This window comes from Pteronotus mesoamericanus, unplaced genomic scaffold (genome assembly GCF_021234165.1).
Source record: "Pteronotus mesoamericanus isolate MK-2021 breed Mesoamerican mustached bat unplaced genomic scaffold, CSHL_Meso_final scaffold_125, whole genome shotgun sequence".
Classification (NCBI taxonomy): domain Eukaryota; kingdom Metazoa; phylum Chordata; class Mammalia; order Chiroptera; family Mormoopidae; genus Pteronotus; species Pteronotus mesoamericanus.
Genome location: NW_026555304.1, coordinates 9,494,859 through 9,514,713, shown reverse-complemented (window position 1 = coordinate 9,514,713; position 19,855 = coordinate 9,494,859). Strand labels below are relative to the sequence as shown.

The 19,855-nt window shown below is 39.1% G+C and overlaps 1 pseudogene; it reads right to left on the bottom strand.

The window, feature by feature from the left end:
- Positions 1–3,233: 3,233 nt before the first annotated feature.
- LOC129082267 (40S ribosomal protein S20-like) lies at positions 3,234–3,641 on the bottom strand (annotated as a pseudogene).
- Positions 3,642–19,855: the final 16,214 nt, after the last annotated feature.

Genomic DNA, 19,855 nt, shown 5'->3' with positions numbered 1-19,855 from the left:
AAAGAATAAACAAGTGGGACCTCATCAAAATAAGAAGCTTCTGCATGGCTAAAGAAAACATCAGCAAAATGAAAAGGGAGCCAACCATATGGGAAAATATATTCGCTAATGATACATCAGATAGAGGTTTGATCTCCAAGATATATAAAGAACTTACTCGACTCCACTCCAAGAAGACAAACAATGCAATCAAAAAGTGGGCAAAGGACCTGGGCAGATGCTTTTCCAAGGAGAAGATACAGAGGCCCAGAGGCATTTGAAAGGATGCTCAGCATCACTAGCCATCAGAGAAATGCAGATCAAAACCACCATGAGGTACCACCTCACACCGGTCAGAATGGCCATCATAAACAGATCAACAAACAACAGGTGCTGGCGAGGCTGTGGAGAAAAGGGAACCCTAGTCCACTGTTGGTGGGAATGCAGACTGGTGCAGCCACTGTGGAAAGCAGTGTGGCATTTCCTCAAAAAGCTGAAAATGGAACTGCCTTTTGATCCAGGGATTCCCCTGCTGGACTATATCCTAAGAACCCCCCAATGCCATTTCAAAAGAACCTATGCACCCCAATGTTCATAGCAGCACAATTTAAAATAGCCAAGTGTTGGAAGCACCTAAATGTCCATCAGTAGATGATTGAATCAGAAAACTATGATACATATACACAATGGAATACTATGCAGCAGAAAGAAAAAAAGAACTACTAAACTTCATGACAGCATGGATGGAACTAGAGAGCATTATGCTAAATGAAATAAGCCAGGGGGTGAAAGACAAATGCCATATGATCTCCCCATACATGGAACATAACCAACAAAACAAAGATGCAGGGAAAACATGACCAGCGACAGTGGGAAAAAAAAAAAGAAAGAAGAAACCAACAGAGTCAACACAAAGGAGGGAGAGGTGTGCAGGGAAAGGGAAGGGAAGTGTCAAGTCAAGAAACATATATGAAGGACTCATGGACAAAGCCAAAGTGGGGAAGGACTGAGGGAAGGAGTTGGGGGTGGGGGGCAGGGGAAAGTGGTGGTGGGACGGCAGAGATGAACGTATTTGAAGAAAAAATTTTTTTAAAAATTCAAAAAAATGGGGAGAGGCTGAGGAACCTCTAGAACAACTATAAACATTCCAGCATCCAAGTCATAGGGATGCCAGAAGGAGAAGAGGAAGAGCAAGAAACTGAAAACTTATTTGAACAAATAATGAAGGAAAACTTCCCCAATCAGGTGAAAGAACTAAATATGCAAGTCCAGAATGCTCAGAGAGTCACAGAGAAGTCAGATCGAAGAACACACCAAGGAACATCATAATTAAGTTACCCAAGATTAAAGATAAAGAGAGAATCTTAAAAGCTGCAAGAGAAAAGGAGACAGTTACCTACAAAGGAGTGTCCATAAGACTACCAGCTGATTTCTCAAAAGAAACCTTATAGGCAAGAAGGGACTGGAAAGAAGTATTAAAAGTCATGAAGGACCTACATCCAAGATTACTCTATCCAGTAAAGCTATCAATTAGGTGGAAGGGCAGATGAAGTGTTTCCCAGATAAAGTTAATTTAAAGGAGTTCATCATGAACAAGCCCTTATTATAGATAATGTTAAAGGGGCTTATCTAAGAAAAAGAAGAAGATCAAAAAGTATAAACTAAAATGACAACAAAGTCACAACTATCAACAACTTAATCTAAAAAACATAAACCAAAATCAAGCAAACAATTAGAACAGGAACAGAATCACAGAAATGGAGATCACATGGAGGATTATCAGTGGGGAGGGGAAGAATGGGGGAAAAAGGTACAGAAAATAAGAAGCATAATGGATAGGCAACAAATAGACAAGAGGATGTTAAGAATAGTATAGGAAATGGAGAAGCCAAAGAACTTATATGTATGACCCATGAACATGAGCTAAGGAGGTGAGGAATGCTGGTGGGAGCGGGGGTGCAGGGCAGAGGAGGATAAAGGGGTGGGAAAAAATGGGACAACTGTAATAGCATAATCAGTAAAATATACTTTAAAATAAAAAATAAAATGTTTTGTTAATATATAGAAAGGCAATTGATTTTGTGTTTGATTTTGAAAACTATGACTGCTGAATATCTGCTATAATTTTTATAGTTTTATGTTTTCATATTAAGTGTATGATATATCTTGAGTTAACTTTTAATATGATGTGATGTATGGATCAGAGTTCTTTTCTTTGCATATGGGTATATAATTATTCCAGCACTGTTTATTGTACAGATTATCCTTTATCCACTGAATTGCCTTGGCATCCTTGTCAAAATTCAGTTTTCTCTATGTGCGTGTATCTATTTCTAGGCTTTCAATTCTATTTCATTTTCTAATTGTCTATCTTAATGTCCACACCACACTGTCTTGATTATTGTAGCCTTATAATAAGTCTTGAAATCAGATTGTCTTAAACTTACAATTTTGTTATGGTTTTAAAAAGTTGTTTAGACTCTTTTAAGTTATCGCATTTCCATATGAGTTTTTGACTCAGCTTGTCAATTTTTACAAAAATGTTTTTTACTATTTTGATTGGACTTTTATTGAATCTGTAGATCAATTAGGGGAGAATTGACATCTTAATGACATTGATTGAGTTTTCCTATGTACAAACAAGGTCTTTTTTAGAGGTCTTTAAACATACCTCTCAGCAATGTTTTGAAGTCTATGGTGATGCCATAGATTACCATCACCTTGTGCTGCTTATAAGACCGCAGTGTCTTAGAGTTCCCTCAGTTTTCCCACTCTGCCCCTAGACTTCAGCAAACACTGCCCTCCCAACACCTCAGGCAGTTCTTTCTCAGCAACTCTACCTTTCCCTCAGCTATGGACTGCAACTGTCTCATATTCAATATAAGGCCTAGAATTCCAGTCAAGTCTCTCCATTTTGCTTTTTTTCTCCTCATTGTTCCCCCAGCAATCCCTCTGTGTTTAGGATGTCCTTATATTGAGGACTACTGAAGATTCTAAACTCTTAATCCAGCCTGTATTTGGCCTTAAAAAATTCTTATTCATGTCTATGTTATCCTCCTCTTCTTCCTGTTGCTGTTTATAAGATGAAATAACGAGGGTGCCTTTTCTTTCAAGAGGGGTCTGTCATTTTTTTGTGTGTGTGTTTTAGCTTTGTAGATTTTTTTAGTAACCTCAGCTTTCTGATAGGCTGAACCACCATTTTTTTTAAAACTATGATTTTGTAGATTATCTTGTTTTGTTGTTCCTTTTTTTCTTTAACAATTTATAGTCAGTTTATTAAAAGGGTTGATGTAAGCATCTGCAATGGTAACTTCAACCTCATCTCCTGGCTCAATAATGATGAAGGTAATTAACAATGTTTAACAACGCTTAACAATGTCAGAAGGGCTGTGCAAGTCAATGAGTGCCTTGTGAATCCTCATCTAAAACTCATCCTGTCTTAGAACCCTTCCCACAGGTTCTTTTTCTTGTAGTGATTAGCGAAGTCTTGGTAGGCACCTGAACTGTCCTTTCACTTTGAGATTCTTTTCCTTTGCACCTTTGATCAAGTCAGCACACACCTACTACAAACGGTTTATCTTGTGGCTGATTAGAGTAATTCTAATTTGGTGAATTGCCACCTTTGGTTCTACAGGTGTCTTTCCAGTATCTTTAAAAGCCATGGCTGTGGGCGTGGCTTCCTCCAGAAAAGGGAACAATGAGTCAGGAGTAGGATTGGCTGGGACAGTGCTTAGCTGCAGTTGCAACTGCCTTCCTAAAAAAATGTTGTTTTTCTTAAGGAAGAAGAGACATTTCCCAATGACTTTCTATGTCCTAAGCAGGAGTAGAAATTCCTAATGTCATTTGAGTCCCAGTCCCAGTTGTCACTTATGTCAAGTGGCACTTTTGCCCCATCATCCTTCCATTGAATTCTCCCTTTTGCTTAAGCTGAGTAGAGTCTGGTTCACGTATTGCAACATCAAGTGTCCTAATCCAGCAGTGGGAAAAGCAATGTGAAATGCTATGCAGGGAGGGACACTGTCCTCTACTAGTAATACCTTAATTTCTCTACCTGCAAATTGGGGGTAAAATTCCCTGCCCATCTGCTCACGTCTCTCTTGGGAGCTTCCTCTGGAATAATGGATGTGAATGAGCTCTGTGAAATGTACAATTGACATGCATATGTTATTACTAATGATAAAGTTTCTTCCCCTCCACCCCTGCCAGAACCCCACCCTCAGTATCCATGGAACCCAGGTCTCTTCTTCATCGGTACTTCCACTTCCTGGTTTGGGTCCATCACGTCTTAGCAGGAGCTTACTATGTGATAGATACCCATCCTGAGCACTTTAAGCACCTGTGCTATCCTTATTACAGATATGATCTATGGATTCCTGACTTCAGCTCTTACTAGCTATGTGATGTTAGAGAAATAGTATGATATCCCAAAGCCTCAGTTTCTTTATTTGTAAACTGAGGATAAAATAGCATATAATCCCACAGAGTTGTTATAAGAATTAAATACCATGTTGTGACATGTGGGTAGAATGCTGGAAGTGACTTGCCCAAGGCCATGTGGTCAGTTTGCATCAGGGCTAGACTGGAGCCTGTCGTCTTTCATGCCAAAGGCATTATTTGGAATCACCAAGTTCTGTGGTCTCTAAATAGCTTCCCTGGGCTCTCCCCCTCATCTTTGTTACTTAGTCCGAAAGAACATGTTTTTAAGTGTTCTCCCTTGTCTCAAAAGTTTTGTTTATTTATTTATTTTCAAACCCTCACCCAAGGACATGCTTATTGATTTTTAGAGAGGGAGGGAGGAGGAGGAGAGAGCAAGAAACATTGATTGGTTGCTTCGTGTATGCGCCTTAACCCAGGATCAAACCCACAACCGACATTATGTGCCCTGACTGGAGATCAAACCTGCAACCTTTTGATATATTAGGTGATGCTCCAACCAACTGAGCCGCCTGGCCAGGGTTGTTTATTCCTTAATGCCAGGAACTCTCTCCACATCTCCAGCTAGCCTCATTCAAGGCTCCTGACAATCCTTGGCAAAACTTACCTGTCAAACACTCCTCATTGTTCTGTTTAGCCCATGTGCACCCTGACTGTGCCTTGAACAATGCATAAGCTGAGGACATGCAACGATGGAGAGGGCTAGTGTAGGTTGTGTGGAAGAGGGAATTTCCAGGGGGAAAAATCATGGAAGTAAAAACCCAGAAACAGGTAAGCAAGGTGGCATATATGGGTAGCAGTGAGCATGCTGTTGGGTACTTGAAAGATGCATGTTGTGAAAGGTGAGGCTGTAATATCATGGATGACTCAGACCACGAGCACAGGTCTAAGATGCCTGATTCTTGTTCAACAATTGACAGGAAATCCAGAAATTGGTTGAGAGGTAAAGACAAGGCCATCTGCACTTTCTGCAGGGCTTCTTCACTCCAATTTCACTCTGTCTCAGCAGTCACTCAGTCTGGAGTACATTCTCAGAGTTGCCCTCTCACTTCATTCCCCTCATGGCCCAGCCTCACCCACCATCAGAAAGGTACTGTCTGCTGCCTCACACTGCTGAGACAACACAGCCTGAAGACCTGAGAAAGAAATAGAATATGACTTCATGACCTCAATTTCCATTCATAGTCTACACAGAAATCTTTCTATGTCTCCATTTCCTCCACTGTAAGTTGGGGGCAACAGAACCTATTTTAGAGGGTTACTATGTAGATTAAATGAGGTAATATAAAAAAGAGTACATAGCACAGGGTGTGGCTTGAGGCCAGCCCCTAGTCAAGTCTTCTTCCCTGGCCTTACCCTGGAACAGTCTTCCCTCAAGCACATTCCACTCACAGTGTGGCCTGACAACACAAATCAGCTGCTGCCCACTGTCCAGTGTGTGGACATCACCTGGGAGGTAAGCTGCTCAGTTCATGTCTTCGAGGGAGCACAGAGAGTCCATCAACAGAAAAGAACAGAGATGACTGCAGTCCAGATTTCAGCATAGTAGGAAGCACATAGAAGGGATAGCTCCTTGCCCTACTGGAGGCCTCGGTGAGCTCACAAAGACAGCAGTGTGACACAGAGGAAGACAGTCTGTATCTATTGATGTCTGGTTATATAGCTCTACGAGTCCTCTCGCGTGGAACTTGGGTAGGTCCCTCCACTTTTCTGATCCTACTTCTTCATTGAAATTGGGTTGTTGTGAGAGAATACATATGAAGTGCTGCATATTGGCCAGCACTGCCAGTGCCCGGTTGGGGCTGCCTTCTCCCACATCGATTCCCCATGCAACTTGACCTGAGGACAAGGGCAGTTAAGATGGTCAGGGGCTCTTCGTTGCTGTCAGGACCTTACCTAAACCTCTGGGACTGCTCTGTTGTGATGGTAAAGGAATTCTGTGAAATTCATGTACCAGGTGACTCTCACTGAGCAGAGGCTGGGACACCAGCCTTTTAGATCTGTACTGATTCTGCTGGGAGGTGTTACAGAGGGTCTAGCACAGCACTGCCCAGTAGAAATATAATGTGAACCACATGTGTGACTGAATTTTCTAATAGTCTCATTGAAAAGAATGAAAACAGGTGAAAATTTTAATATATTTTATTTAACCCAGTATTTCTAATTATTGTTTCAAGATGTATCTGATATAAAAAATATATTGAGACACTTTGTTATTTTATCATACTAAGCCTTCAAATCCCATGTGTATTTTACATGTAAAACAATCTTAATTGGGACTAGCAACATTCCGAGTACTCAATAGGTATTATGTGGCTAGTGGCTACCATATGGAATAGATCTAGTGTCTTTGGCTCAGCCTCTAGGAAACATGCTGCCATCTGGTGGTTAAATCATCAAATATCACCCCAAGCACCTTGGGCCAGGACCTGTGCAGGCACAAAAAGCTCTGAAGTTACAGGCTTCCTGCCCTGGGGTTCCATCCATCTAGTGAGAGGGAAAAAGCAAGCATAAGGAACCAACCTCTGGAGGATGTGACTTCCCAGAAGAGAAGGCTCCTACAATGCCCTGGGATTTGAAAACATCTGGGATGATACTCACCAGAGCTCTAAGAACAAGAGAAAGAGAGCTCTAGGAACTAGGAAGCATTTCACAGATGTGGAGATAGAGAGGGCAATTATGTGCTTGGGGTTACAAGACAAATAAGCAGCTGCCTCAAGGTGAGGAGACCTCGGTGCAGGTTACCAGAATCTCTCCCCTGGACCATGAAAAACATTTTAAAAATAATATTTTTTGTTTGTCTTTTACTAATAGATACATCCAGTGATTCAAAATAAAAAAGGTACAAAAGCAAGAGATATTCCTCACATCCCCACCTCCTAAATACCTTGCTTTCCTTTGATGAAGGAAGCATCACAAGCAATGCCATGATAACCTTGACACAGTTATTCTACATGTGTGAGTATATCTGTAGAATAAATTTCTTGAAATGTAATTATTGGGCTAAGGATATGTGTATTTGTAATTTCAATAGGTAAGGAATAGCTTTTTTAAAAAAATAGCTTTATTTACATATATAGTCTACATACTAATAATTTACACACACACGCACACACACATACACAATCCAGGAAGGAAAAAGACAACTTGTGCAGTGTGGTTAGCTAATGGCCTACAGCTGCTGACTCTTTCATGTTTACCTAAACTTTGGAGCTGAGGTCACATTGTTCTTGGGGTGGCCTCCACCAATGGCTGAGCAACACTTCGGCACAAGGGCCTAGCAGTTTCTGCCCAAAATTGGATTCTCTGTCTGGCAATCTGCACCTTGAACTGATGGTTTTCTTGCCTAAACATGCTTCCTGTGTTTTCATTTCACAAGAAAAGTACTTCCTAAGACACTCTTTGTACTCCTAACTCTGTCTCAGCTAGGAGGATCTATCTGCTTCCTGGAGGACCGAACAGACACAGATAAAAAGAAAAACAGGAAAATTTATAAACAGGCAATTCACTAAGGATAAACATGGAAAGATGTTCAACACCACCAGTGATGAAATATAATTATGGAAAAGAAAACTTATTGGGGATGTAATAAGACAGAAATTTTTGTGTATCACATTGGAAAAAGTTTATAAATTTTACTTTTTTTATTTTATTTTTTAGAGAGGGGAAGGGAGGGAGAAAGAGAAGAAGAGAACATCTATCAGTTGCTTTCTGCATCTGCCCTAAGAGGGTACAAAACCCACAACGCAGGCATGGGTCCCCACCGGGAATCAAACCAGCAACCTTTTGGTCTGTGATCTGTGACACAACACCCAACCAACTGAGCCACACTGGCTTGGGTATACTGGCCAAAGTTTAAAAGAAGCTGAATAATATCTGTGTTGGCTAGTGTAGAGGAAAGACTATCCTATGGCATGACTGCTGCTGGACCTGCCAGCTAGATCTGGGACAGAACAGAAATTAATTTACAAAATCCCATTAAAGGCTATCTGACCCCTCCCCAGTGCTCTGCCATGTGCTGGTTTGTGCTGGTTCCTGGAATAGACCTATACCACTCCTCAGGAAAGCATGATTGGAGGTTTCCCCTTTGCTGATGTAGACTATGCTCCAGTACACCTGTCCATCCTGCCCTTTCATATGTCACGCCTTAGTGCCGCCCCCCTATCCCCCGCAGAGGATATCCATGGTGTATTGCCCTCACCTCAGTATGCCTTTTATGTAAGTTCCTTTAATAAATTCTTAATGTAATGATAGAGCTGTCAACCTCTTCCTGTGATCTCTCAGCCCTGAGAAATTTTCCCCAATAGTTAGCATGTATTGGGAATGTAAATTGTAATGTATGTGATAATGTAAATAGGTATAGTCATCTTGGAAAAGTCTTGAAAAATATTTTTATAATGATATATAATACCGTATGGCCTTGCTGAGGTGGCTCAGTTGGTTGGGGCATCATCGCATTCACCAAAACATTGCAAGTTTGGCCCTGGCTGCTGTGGCTCAGTGGATTGAGTGCCGGCCTGTGAACTGAAAGCTCACCAGCTTGATTCCCAGTCAGGGCACATGCCTGGGTTGTGGGCCAAGTCCCCAGTAGGGGGCATATGAGAGGCAACCATACATTGATGTCTCTCTTCCCTCTCATTCTCCCTTCCCCTCTCTAAAAATAACTAAATACAATGTTTAAAAAAAATAAAAATGTTGCAGGTTAGATTTCCAGTTGGGGTGTGTATGAGAGGCAACCAATCGATATTTCTCTCTCACATTGTTGTTTCTCTCTCTCCCTTCCTCTATCTCTAAAAATCAATAAAAATATCCTTGGATAAAGATTTAGAAAAGGAAAAAATTATCTATGATACCAAATGACTCAGGAAACTTCACTTGAAGTGTACTCTAAAGAACATTTGCTAATGTATAAAATGAAGCATGCTCAAGAACTTTCATTATAACATGGTTTGTAATTGTTAAATAGTTCTGTAAAAAAACAAGTGAAACCAACAACAGTATATACTCATGAGGCAGTTTTGTAGAATCAGTTAATATTAGAGATCTTTTCACTCTTTGGCCAAGAACAGGTATACACTGAATTTTAAAAAATAGTATTTTTATTGTGGTAAAATATGCATAACATAATATTTGTCATTTTAGCTTGTAAGTGCACAATTTAGTGACATTAAATATATTTACAATGTTTTCAAGGCCCATCCATGTTGCAGCACATATCAAAATGTCATTACTTTTTATGGTTGAATAATATTCCATTGTCTGTACATAGCACATTTTACTTTTTAATCCTCACCTGAGAATATGTTTTGTTGATTTTAGAGAGAGAGGAAGGCGAAGGGGGTGGGGGGGGAGAGAGAGAGAGAGAAATATTGATTGGTTACCTCCCATACACACCTCGACCAGGGATTGAACCTGCAACTCAGGTGCATGCCCTGACCAGGAATTTAACCCGCAACCTTTTGGTGTACAGGATGATGCTACAGCCAACGGAGCCACCTGGTCAGGGCTACACAGCACATTTTATTTATCCATTCACTTGTTGATTGACATGAGTTTTTTTCATCTTTTGGCTATTGTGAATTAATCTCCTATGCCCATTGGTGTACAGATATCTGTTCAAGTTCCTGCTTTCAACACTTTTGGATATAAACCTAAGAGTAGAATTGCTGGATCATATGGTAGTTGTGTTTAACTTTTTGAGGGACCATTAAACTGTTTTCCATAGCAGTTGTATTGTTACATTACTGCCAACAATGCACAAGGTTCCAACTTTACATATTTTCAGCACTTGTTATTTTCTATTTTTTAAAAATTAAAACTATCCTAGTAGGTGTGAAATGGAATCTTATTGTGTTTTTTTTATGAATGGATACTCTTTTTTTTTAGTTCTTTTATTTATTTATTTTGAAAGCAGTAACAATTTATTGAATTCTTACTATGTGCTAGACAGTGTTCTATTTTTTTTTACATTCAGTAGTATTTTGTATTAGTTTCAAGTGTACAGCATAGTAGTTACATAATCACATGCTTTACAAAGTGATTCCCCAATATTTCCAGCATCCATCTGGCACCATACAAAGTTATTACAATATTACTGACTATATTCCCTATGCTGTACTTTACATCTCCATGACTATTCTGTAATTACCAATATGTACTTCACAATCCTATGCAGGGATACTCTTGATAGACCCAAAAAAGAATGAAGGGAAGCCTTTATGTGAGGGAGAAAGATTGCTGTCTTTGAAAGGTGGCAAAGATGGTACTAGGAGGATGGCATTACTGAATGAGCAAAGATGGTAGACTGCTTTATATTTCAAGAGGCGTTGTTGCAGATGGGCTTCCATTGTGAGACCTATTGTGCAGATAAACTATCAAGTGTTTAGCGGGGGCATGCCTAGTTAGTGCAGGGGGAATTGTAGTGAAATCAGAAACTGGAGAGATAAAGGATACCTGTGATCTAATCCTGAACAGGGATTTGGGTGGCACACCCAACAGCAGGACAAATTTGCTGAGGAAGCCAGTCTGGGAAATGCAGAATAAAATAAAAGTAACAAGTGTTACTTTTGTCAAATTGTCACTTAGTAACATTATAACAAATACAAAGTAACATTGTCACTTAGCTTTGGAGGAGAATCAAGATGGGGGAGGAGTGAGTGGAAGTAACACTGAGCTCCTCCAAGGACCAACCTGGAAATACAACTAAATTGTGGAGAAATCACCTGGAACAAACAACTGAACAATAACGAGAGAGGAACCTTATAATCTCGGACAGACAGAACAATCAGTTTAGCACGACCTAACTGGTAAGGAGTGTGGTAGAAACTCGAGAAGGTGGGTGGGGTGCCAATGGGTGCCAGAACCAGAAGAATATTGAAACAACCAGTTGGATCCCCCTGAAAAGAGCAGGGTATAAACCATAAGTGGAGGTCTCAAGCCTACAGCACCAGAGCCCCCAAAGTACACAGATAACAGCCAGCTGTGAGAAGCAGCAGGGTTGCTCTCTTCCAGAGAAGGGCAGCTGGAGACATAAAGAGCTGGTTAAAGGTCCAACGCATAAATTTTTATTTGCAAACAATTATCCTAGGCTTCAGCAAAGGCAGGGGCAGAGTGAGGTAGAGACACCTGAGAAGAGACTGGGGAAGGAGGCTTTGGGGAGAGAATGGAGAGAGTAGCTGGCAGGATCCCTGTGCTGACTCCTCCCTCATAAGGCAGCAGCCATCTTGCTCAGGCAGACCAGTCCTTTGAGTAGTAGCAGTGTGAGAGGACACAATAACCACACCCTCAGGAGGGACTCTGCCCTGCCTTGTGGTGACTAAGCCTGACTGCTGAGTGCAGAGTGACTAGATTAGCAACTGAAGGAGACAGCCACAAAGAGTAGATTCCTGGAAGTCTCAAGCAGATTGCCTAAGGTCAGACGGGGTCAACAGCTGACATCATCAGAGGCGGATCCAGGAAGAAAAAAACAGCAGCCTCCTCCCATTGAAGTACACAAAGTCAAAAAAATCAAGACAGATCAATTTAAGAAGCAGAAGCAAAAGAGCCTCACAACTAATGGGAAGACAAAGAACCCCCCCGCCCCGCCCAATTAAAGGGAAAGGAGGAGTCCCCACAGAGAGAGCTAAATGAAATAGAGGAAAGTGAACTATCAGATACTGAATTCAGAACAATGGCTCTAAGGAAGCTCAATGAGCTCAGCAAGCTCAAAGAGAACTATGAGAAACTACAGGGAAACTATCAAAAACTTACTGCAAACTATATCAACCTGGAAAAGGACATAGACACCATCAAGAAGACACAAGAGGAAATGAAGAATACAATTTCTGAATTGAAGAACACAGTAGAAGGAATCCAAAGCAGACTAGATGAAGAAGAGGATCCAATCAGCAAGCTGGAGAACAAGGTAGAAAAAAGCTCTCAGAAGGAGCAAGAAAATGAAAAAAGACTCAAAAACAATGAAGAGGCATTTAGGGAAATGCAGGACAATGTGAAATGCAATAATATCCACATAATAGGGATAGCAGAAGGAGAAGAGGAGTAAGGGATAGAGAACCTGTTTGAAAAAGTAATGATGGAAAACGTCCCTCACTGGAGGAGAGAAAAAGTCACAGAAGTCCAGGAAGCACAAAGAGTTTCATTCAAGAGGAACCCAATGAGGCCTACTCCAAGACACATCATCATTAAAATGGCAAATATCAAAGACAAAGAGAGAATCCTAAAGGCAGCAAGGGAGAAAGATGTAGTAACATATAAGGGAACCCTGGTACAGCTAGCAGCTGACTTCTCAAGAGAAACACTACAAGCCAGAAGGGAGTGGCAAGAAATCTTCCAAGTTATGAAAAGCAAAGGTCTGCTACCAAGACCGCTCTACCCAACAAAGCTCTCAATTAAAATGGAAGGCAAAATAAGGGGTTTCCCAGACAAAAACAGGGTAAAAGAATACACCTCCACCAAACCAGCATTGCAAAATATGCTAAAAGGACGGCTTTAAGAAGACAAAAGAAAGAGTCTATGAATACCCAGTTCCTTTCACAGTCACTAATACTTGGTATTACCAATATTTTTTAATACTTATTATTCTGATTGGGACAATGATGTGTTATTTTCATTGTTCCTTTATTATTTGTTGAAACAAAACCTGTTTTTGTAGATTTATTGCCTATTTCTATTATTTTAAAAAAGTTTTAAATGACTTTTTGGTATTCTTTATCCATTTTTTGATTAAATGTTTTTAGAATTTTTTCCCTAAAAAAAGAAGACTATTAACCCTTTTTTAGATGTGTTAGAAATACTTTCCTATTCTATTACTTGTCCTTTAACACACACATATATATATATAACTATATAGTTTTAAATGTTTAATATAGTCATGTTGTCAATTTTTTTTCTGTATAGCTTTTCGGTTTGAATATGTTACTTCAGGGTAAGGAAAATATTATTTTGTATTTTCTCTGAAAACTTCTTAGATTTTACATATTGATTTTTAACTCACCTGAATATTTGTTGTATAATGTGTGAAAGAGGGCTCTATGTTTGTTTTATTTCAAGTAATAGTGGTCCATGCACCTTATTTGTTGAATAAGTCATATTTTCCCCATTGATTTGAAATATCAATTGAATCATATATTACATTGTTAGACAGATATATATATATTTGTTTCTAGAATGCTCATTTTATTTCATTGATCTACTTGATTACTTCTGTACTGGTATCATGTTGTTTTAATTGCTGAGATTTTATAATGATTTAAATTTTTTAATATTTTATAATGGACCTTCACATTTAAAATAAATAAATAAATAAAATCTGCATTTAAAGAAAGAAGAAAGAAAGAAAGAAAAAAAAGATAGAAAGAAAGAAAGAACTCCTACCTTTTGTGACATCATGGATGGAATTATGCTAAGCAAAATAAGCCAGTCAGTGAAAGACAAATACCATATGATCTCACCTATAAGTGGAATCTATTCAACAAAATAAATTAATGAACAAAACAAACCAACAAACAAGATAAACCACAGGCAAGGAAACATGGAGCAGACTGAAAGTGACCAGAGTGGCTGGGGAAGGAGGACAGTGGTAGAAAGAAGGAGAAGGAACTAAACAAAGAACATGTATGAATGACCCATGGACATGGACAACAGAGTGGGAATTGACTGTGGAAGAAAGGGGTGGAGTGGGATGGGTGGGGAGGGCAAAGGGGAAAAAATTGAGACAACTGTAATACAATAAACTTCATTTAAAAATAAAATTTAAATTAAAAAATAACATTGTCAGTTAGCTTTGAGAGACACCATCCCTTTCCAAAAAAGGGGTTTTAAATCTCCTTCAGGAGTGCAGGTCCAGCTTTCCCTTGCAGTATGAACAGCAGCAACAAGATCTGAGTCCTCCTCAGGCTGCACCTGCTTTATCTCTGCATGGTGGATCCAAGGCTTGATTCCTGTGGGATTTAGGGAAGAGGGCATTGTCAACAGAATGTCAGAGTGACTGGTCTATTGCTTGTCTAACTACTGTTCAGGACCTTGAATCTTCCAGGTCTTTATTAAGACTTATCTCCCAGCTAGAACAGGGAAAAGGGCTCGTCAGACCAGTAGATAGACCTGCAATGAGCATACTTCTGCAAAGTTGTTAGTGTTTGACCTAAATCTAAATACTGTTTCATTTTTGTTTCATGTTCTAAATCTAAAGGGCATGCCCCTAAAACAGAAACTTGGAAGGGCCTGCTATAAACTATTTCCAAAGGGCTTAATTTAAGCCTACTTCAAGGTGCTACCGTAATTCAGAGAAAGGCAATAGGGACTGCTGGGTCCCATTTCACATGTGTTTCCTGGCATATTTTTGCCCGGGTTTTCTTTATTGTGTGGTTCATTTTCTCAGTCTTCCCCAGAGATTGGGGTCTCCAAGATGCATGTGGTTTCCTTTGTATCTGTAGGGCCTGTCCTATGTTTTGGGAGATTTCTAAAGTTGAATAACAATCCATTGTCCTTTTGAATGCTATAAGGAAGTCCAAACCTAGGGATTATTTCTTTGAGTAGAAGTTTTGCTACCTCAGCTCCCTTCTTAGTTCTACTGAGGTATGCTTCTACCTGTCCAGAAAAGGCATCTATGAAAACTAATAAAAATTTAAAGTTTCCTGTGGTTTTATGCATCTGTGTAAAGTCAACTTGCCAGTCCTCAAAAGAACATATTCTTTTATACTGTACTCCCTTTCCTGTTGGGGCATGCTGTATCTTAGAATTGTTTGTGGCACATATCTGACAGGCTTGGATAATTTTCTAAATGGTCCTTTGTAAATAAGGGTCCTTCAAATGTGGTCTAATGAGGTCCAGTAAAACATCCCTTCCATAATGGGTCCCTTCATGTAGGTGTTTGAAGATGGGATACACTAGTTTTAGGGAGTAAGACTGTAACATGAATGTTGGTTTTCCATATACAATTAGGGTCAGTGCTAGAGAATCCCCATTCATGGCCCCTTCCTCATCTCTTTCTGTGTAATGAGTTTTAAATTCTGACAAGTCCAGGTGGAAAATCAAAGTCCCAAGAAGTGGCAGCCCTTGGGCAGCTTGTCCTGCTGTTTTACTGGCAGTTTGGTTTCCCTGGCTTGTCTGGGAGCCATTATTCTAATGTCCTGGGCAGTGCATTGTGGCAATCTGGTTCAGTAGATTCACTGCCTCTAGAAATTGTAATTTCTCTTTTGCCTGTTTAATGTCCTTATTCCCTGAGATTAAGAGCACTCTTTCTTTCAATATTGCCCTATGGCAGTTCCATGCAGGCATCTTTCTTATTTATTTATTTATTTATTTATTTATTTATTTATTTATTTATCTATCTATCTATCCTTAATCTTCACCTGAGAATATGGTTATTGATTTTAGAGATAGGAAGGGGGTGGGGAGAGGAAAATATCAATGTGAAAGAAAAGCATCAATCAGTTGTCTGTATGCGCCCTGACGGGATTGAACCTATAACCTAAGTATGTACCCTAACCAGGAATTGATCCCATAACATTTTGGTGTATGGGACAACAGTCCAACCAACTGAGCCACTCATCCAGGGCATGAAGGTGTCTTCAGAGTCAGTGTTGATGTAAACATTCTTTCCCTGGGATAATTCTAAGGCTCTAGTGAGGGCTATCAGCTCAGCCTTTTGTGTTAAGGTTCTTATAGCAAGGGCTTGGGCTTCTATTACCTTGTCTAGGGTGACTACCACATACCTGACTTGTTGCTGACCATTTTCCATGAAGCTATTCCCATCTGTATGAAATTCTCAGTCAAGCTCTCTCAGTAGCTGGTCCAATAGATCTGGTCTGCTGGAATATTACTTTGTCAATAATTTCCAGGCAATCATGTGGAAGGTCCAAGCTTCCCTCTGAGTCCAGGAAGTAAGATGGATGGGTTTAAGGTAGTGGTGGTTATTTGGTGACATTTCAGTTGTTTAATAAAATGGCTTGATATTTTCACAGGCATTCTACTGTCAGCCAGTACCTTCCTTTCTGTTCAAATAGGGTTGGGATTTGGTGAGGTACAAATACTGTAGTAGGTTTCCCCAGAATGAACTCTCTGTTTCCTGTAAGATGTCAACAGGGAGCTGCTATTGCCCAGAGGCATCACAACCATCCTTTTGCTGTGTGATCTAGTTTCTTTGAGAGAGAGGCTATGGGTTGGGTGTATGTCCCATGGTCTGAGTTAGTATCCCAAGTCCGATTCTTTGCCTTTCATGAATGTATAATTTGAAAGGTTTCTATAAATTGGGCTATTTTAGTGTGGGAGCTGAAACTAGTTTTTCCTTCAGGATGTCAAATGCTGCCTGACACTCTTTCATCCATTCAAGGAGTTCAGAGTCTGGTTCTTTCAGAGAATCATACAATGATTTAGAAAACTATGCATAAGTTTTTTGTGAAGGAAAGCCTGTTTTTGTAAGTGTCTGGTGACTCCAAAAACCGACACTGCAGCTGAACTTTTATTGATTAGTTTTGTATTTGGCACTGAGTATGTAGCTCCCATATTTTTGAGAAAGTCAATTAACTTGTTCCCCACTGTCAGTTGTTCCTGGGGCCCCTGTGGAAAATAGTAACTGGTCAGGAAGTGTCTAGGGGAACCACTGGGGCTCCTCTTTCTTCATCAGATTTTCCATGCTTTTCTAACATTTCTCAGCAAGAGTTTATGTATTTTTTATGTTTCTTTTAGAGACTCCCTGGTGCTCTCTCTCTACAGTATCAGGGTCAGTGGTGGTGGGGGTCGCAGGACCCACTGTCAGGAAGCCTGGAGATACTGCAGCCCTCAGCCCACCTCCCAATGCTAGACGCAGCATCTGCCCATGTGGGGAAACCAGTTGGAGCCCATGCGGTGCCCCTGAATCCCAACATGCCCATGTCCTCTGTGCAGCCCCTTGCATAGCTCACCCTTCTGAAGCGGCCGTCTGGGCTTATGCCCACCCTGCCACCAGCTGTCTGCACTCTGACTGCTTGTGTATGGTAACATATGTTTAGATCTCTGATATATTCTGAGTTAATTATTTAATATGGTATAAGATAAGGGTGTAACTTTATGCTTTCCATGTGGATATTGTTTTTCCCATGCTATTTGGAGAAAATATTGTCCTTTCCCCATTGAATAGTCTTAGCACTCTTGTCAAAAGTCAATGGACCATATACTGAATGTTTATCTCTGGGCTCTGTACTATTCCATTCCAGATTCTATATGTCTGTCCTTATGCCAGTACAATAATGTTTAATTACCATAGCTTTGTAGTAAGTGTCAAAAGTTGGGAAATATGAGTCCTCCAAGTTTATTTTTGTTTTACAAAATTGTTTTGGTTATTTGAGGCCTCTTGCAATTCTATGTGAATTTGAGAATGAGTCTGTCCATTTCTGTAAAAAAGGCAATTGAACTTTTGATAGTAATTACCTTGAACCTATAGATCACTTTGGGTAGGATTGACATCTTCACAATGTTAAGTCTTCCTATTCATGAACACAGTATGTCTTTCCATGTATTTAAGTCTTCTTTAATTTCTTTCAGCAATATTGTGCAGTTTTAACTTGCAAGTTTTTTTAAGTGTTTGGTTAGATTTATTTCTAAATATTTCTTTTAGATGCTCTTTTAATTTGAATTTCTTTCTTAATTTTCTTTGGATTGTTCATTGCTGGTATATAAAAATACAACTTAGTTTTTGTTTTATCCATAAACTGCGGCTTTAATGATTTACTAGCCATAGTAGATTTCCTGTGAATTCCTTAAGATTTTCTATATATAGAATCATGCCAACTATACATAGAGATAGTATTATTTCTTTCCCCCTTCCCAATTTGAATGCTTTTATTTTTTTTTTTCTTGTCTAGTAGCTCTGGCTAGAGCTTCTAGTACAATGTTGAATAGCAGCAGTAAAAGTGGGCATTCTTGCTTGTTCCTGATCTCAGGAGGAAAACTTACAGTCTTTTACCACTGAGTATGATATTAACTTTGGACTTTGATTTAAAAAACTATTATCACATTGGGAAATTTTTCCTTGATCCAGTTTTCTGAGTTTTCATGAAAAAAAAGTAGGATTTTGTAAAATACCTTTTCTGCATCAGTTGTGATGATCACCTTTTTATCCTCTTTATTCTATTATTGTGATGTATTACATTGATTTTTTTATGTTGGCCCATCCCTGCATTTCTGGGATAAATCCCACTTGATCATGTGAACAACTTTTAATATGATGTTGGATTTAATTTGTTAATATTTTGTTGAGAAGTTTTACATCTATATTTATAAGGAATATTAGCCTGTAATTTTCTTTATTCTGATATTAGAGTAATTCTGGTCTTATAGAATGAGTTAGGAGGTGTTCCCTCCTCAGTTTTTGGGGGAAGAGTTTGAGAAGGGTTTGTGTCAATTCTTTAAATGTTTTGTGGAATCCTCCAGTTAAGTCATCTTACTCAAAACTTTTCTATCTTGTTAGTTTTTTTTTATTATTATTACTGTTTCAATCTCCTTATTAGTTATAGGTCTTTTCAAAATTTCTATTTCTTCTTTAGTCAGTTCATGTAAATTTGTTTCAAGGAATTTGTCCATTGCTTCTAGTTAATCTAATTTGTTGTACTATTGTTCATAGCATTTGCTTCTAATCTTTCTTATCTTTGAAAGGTTGGTAATGATGTCCCCACTTTCATTTCCAATTTTAGTTATTAGCATCCTTGTTTTCATCTATTTAAGGATTGTCAGTCCAAATAAGGATTGCTATTTTTTCAAAGTACCAACTTTGGGTTTCATTGATTGTTTTTCTATTCTCTATTTTGCTTATTTCTTTGTTTCTTTCCTTCTACTAGTTTGGGTTTAGTTTGTTGCTTGCTTCTGCTAGCTTTTGGTTTAGTAAGTTCTTCTTTACCTAGTTCCTTAAGGTGTAAAGTTAGGTTACTGATTTGAAAACTTTTTTCTATTTAATGCATGCCTTTTAGCATGAATTTACTTCTGCATCTTCATGCATATGTAAATGTGGGTATTTAAATCTATGCATTTGTCATAAATTTGATACGTTGCATTTTGGTTTACGTGCATCTCTAGGTTTTCTAATTTCCCTTGTGATTTATTCTTTTACCCATTGGTTGATTAAGAGTGTGGTGTTTAATTTCCACACATTTGTAAATTTTCTGGTTTTACTTGTGATATTGATTTCTAACGTCAACCTCTTGTGATCAGAGTATGTACTTTGTGTGATATGCATTTTTAAAAGCTATTAAGACTTGTAGCCTCACATATGATCTAACCTGAAGAGTGTCCCAGATGTACTTTACAATAATTTGTATTTTATTGTTGGGGGGAGTGTTCTGTATGTGTGTTAGGACTGGTTGGTTTATTGTGTTGTTCAAGTCTTCTATTTCATTATTTATCTTCTGTCTGGTTGTCATATTATTAAGAGTGAGGTATTAAAATCTCCAACTATAATTGTTAAACTGCCTAT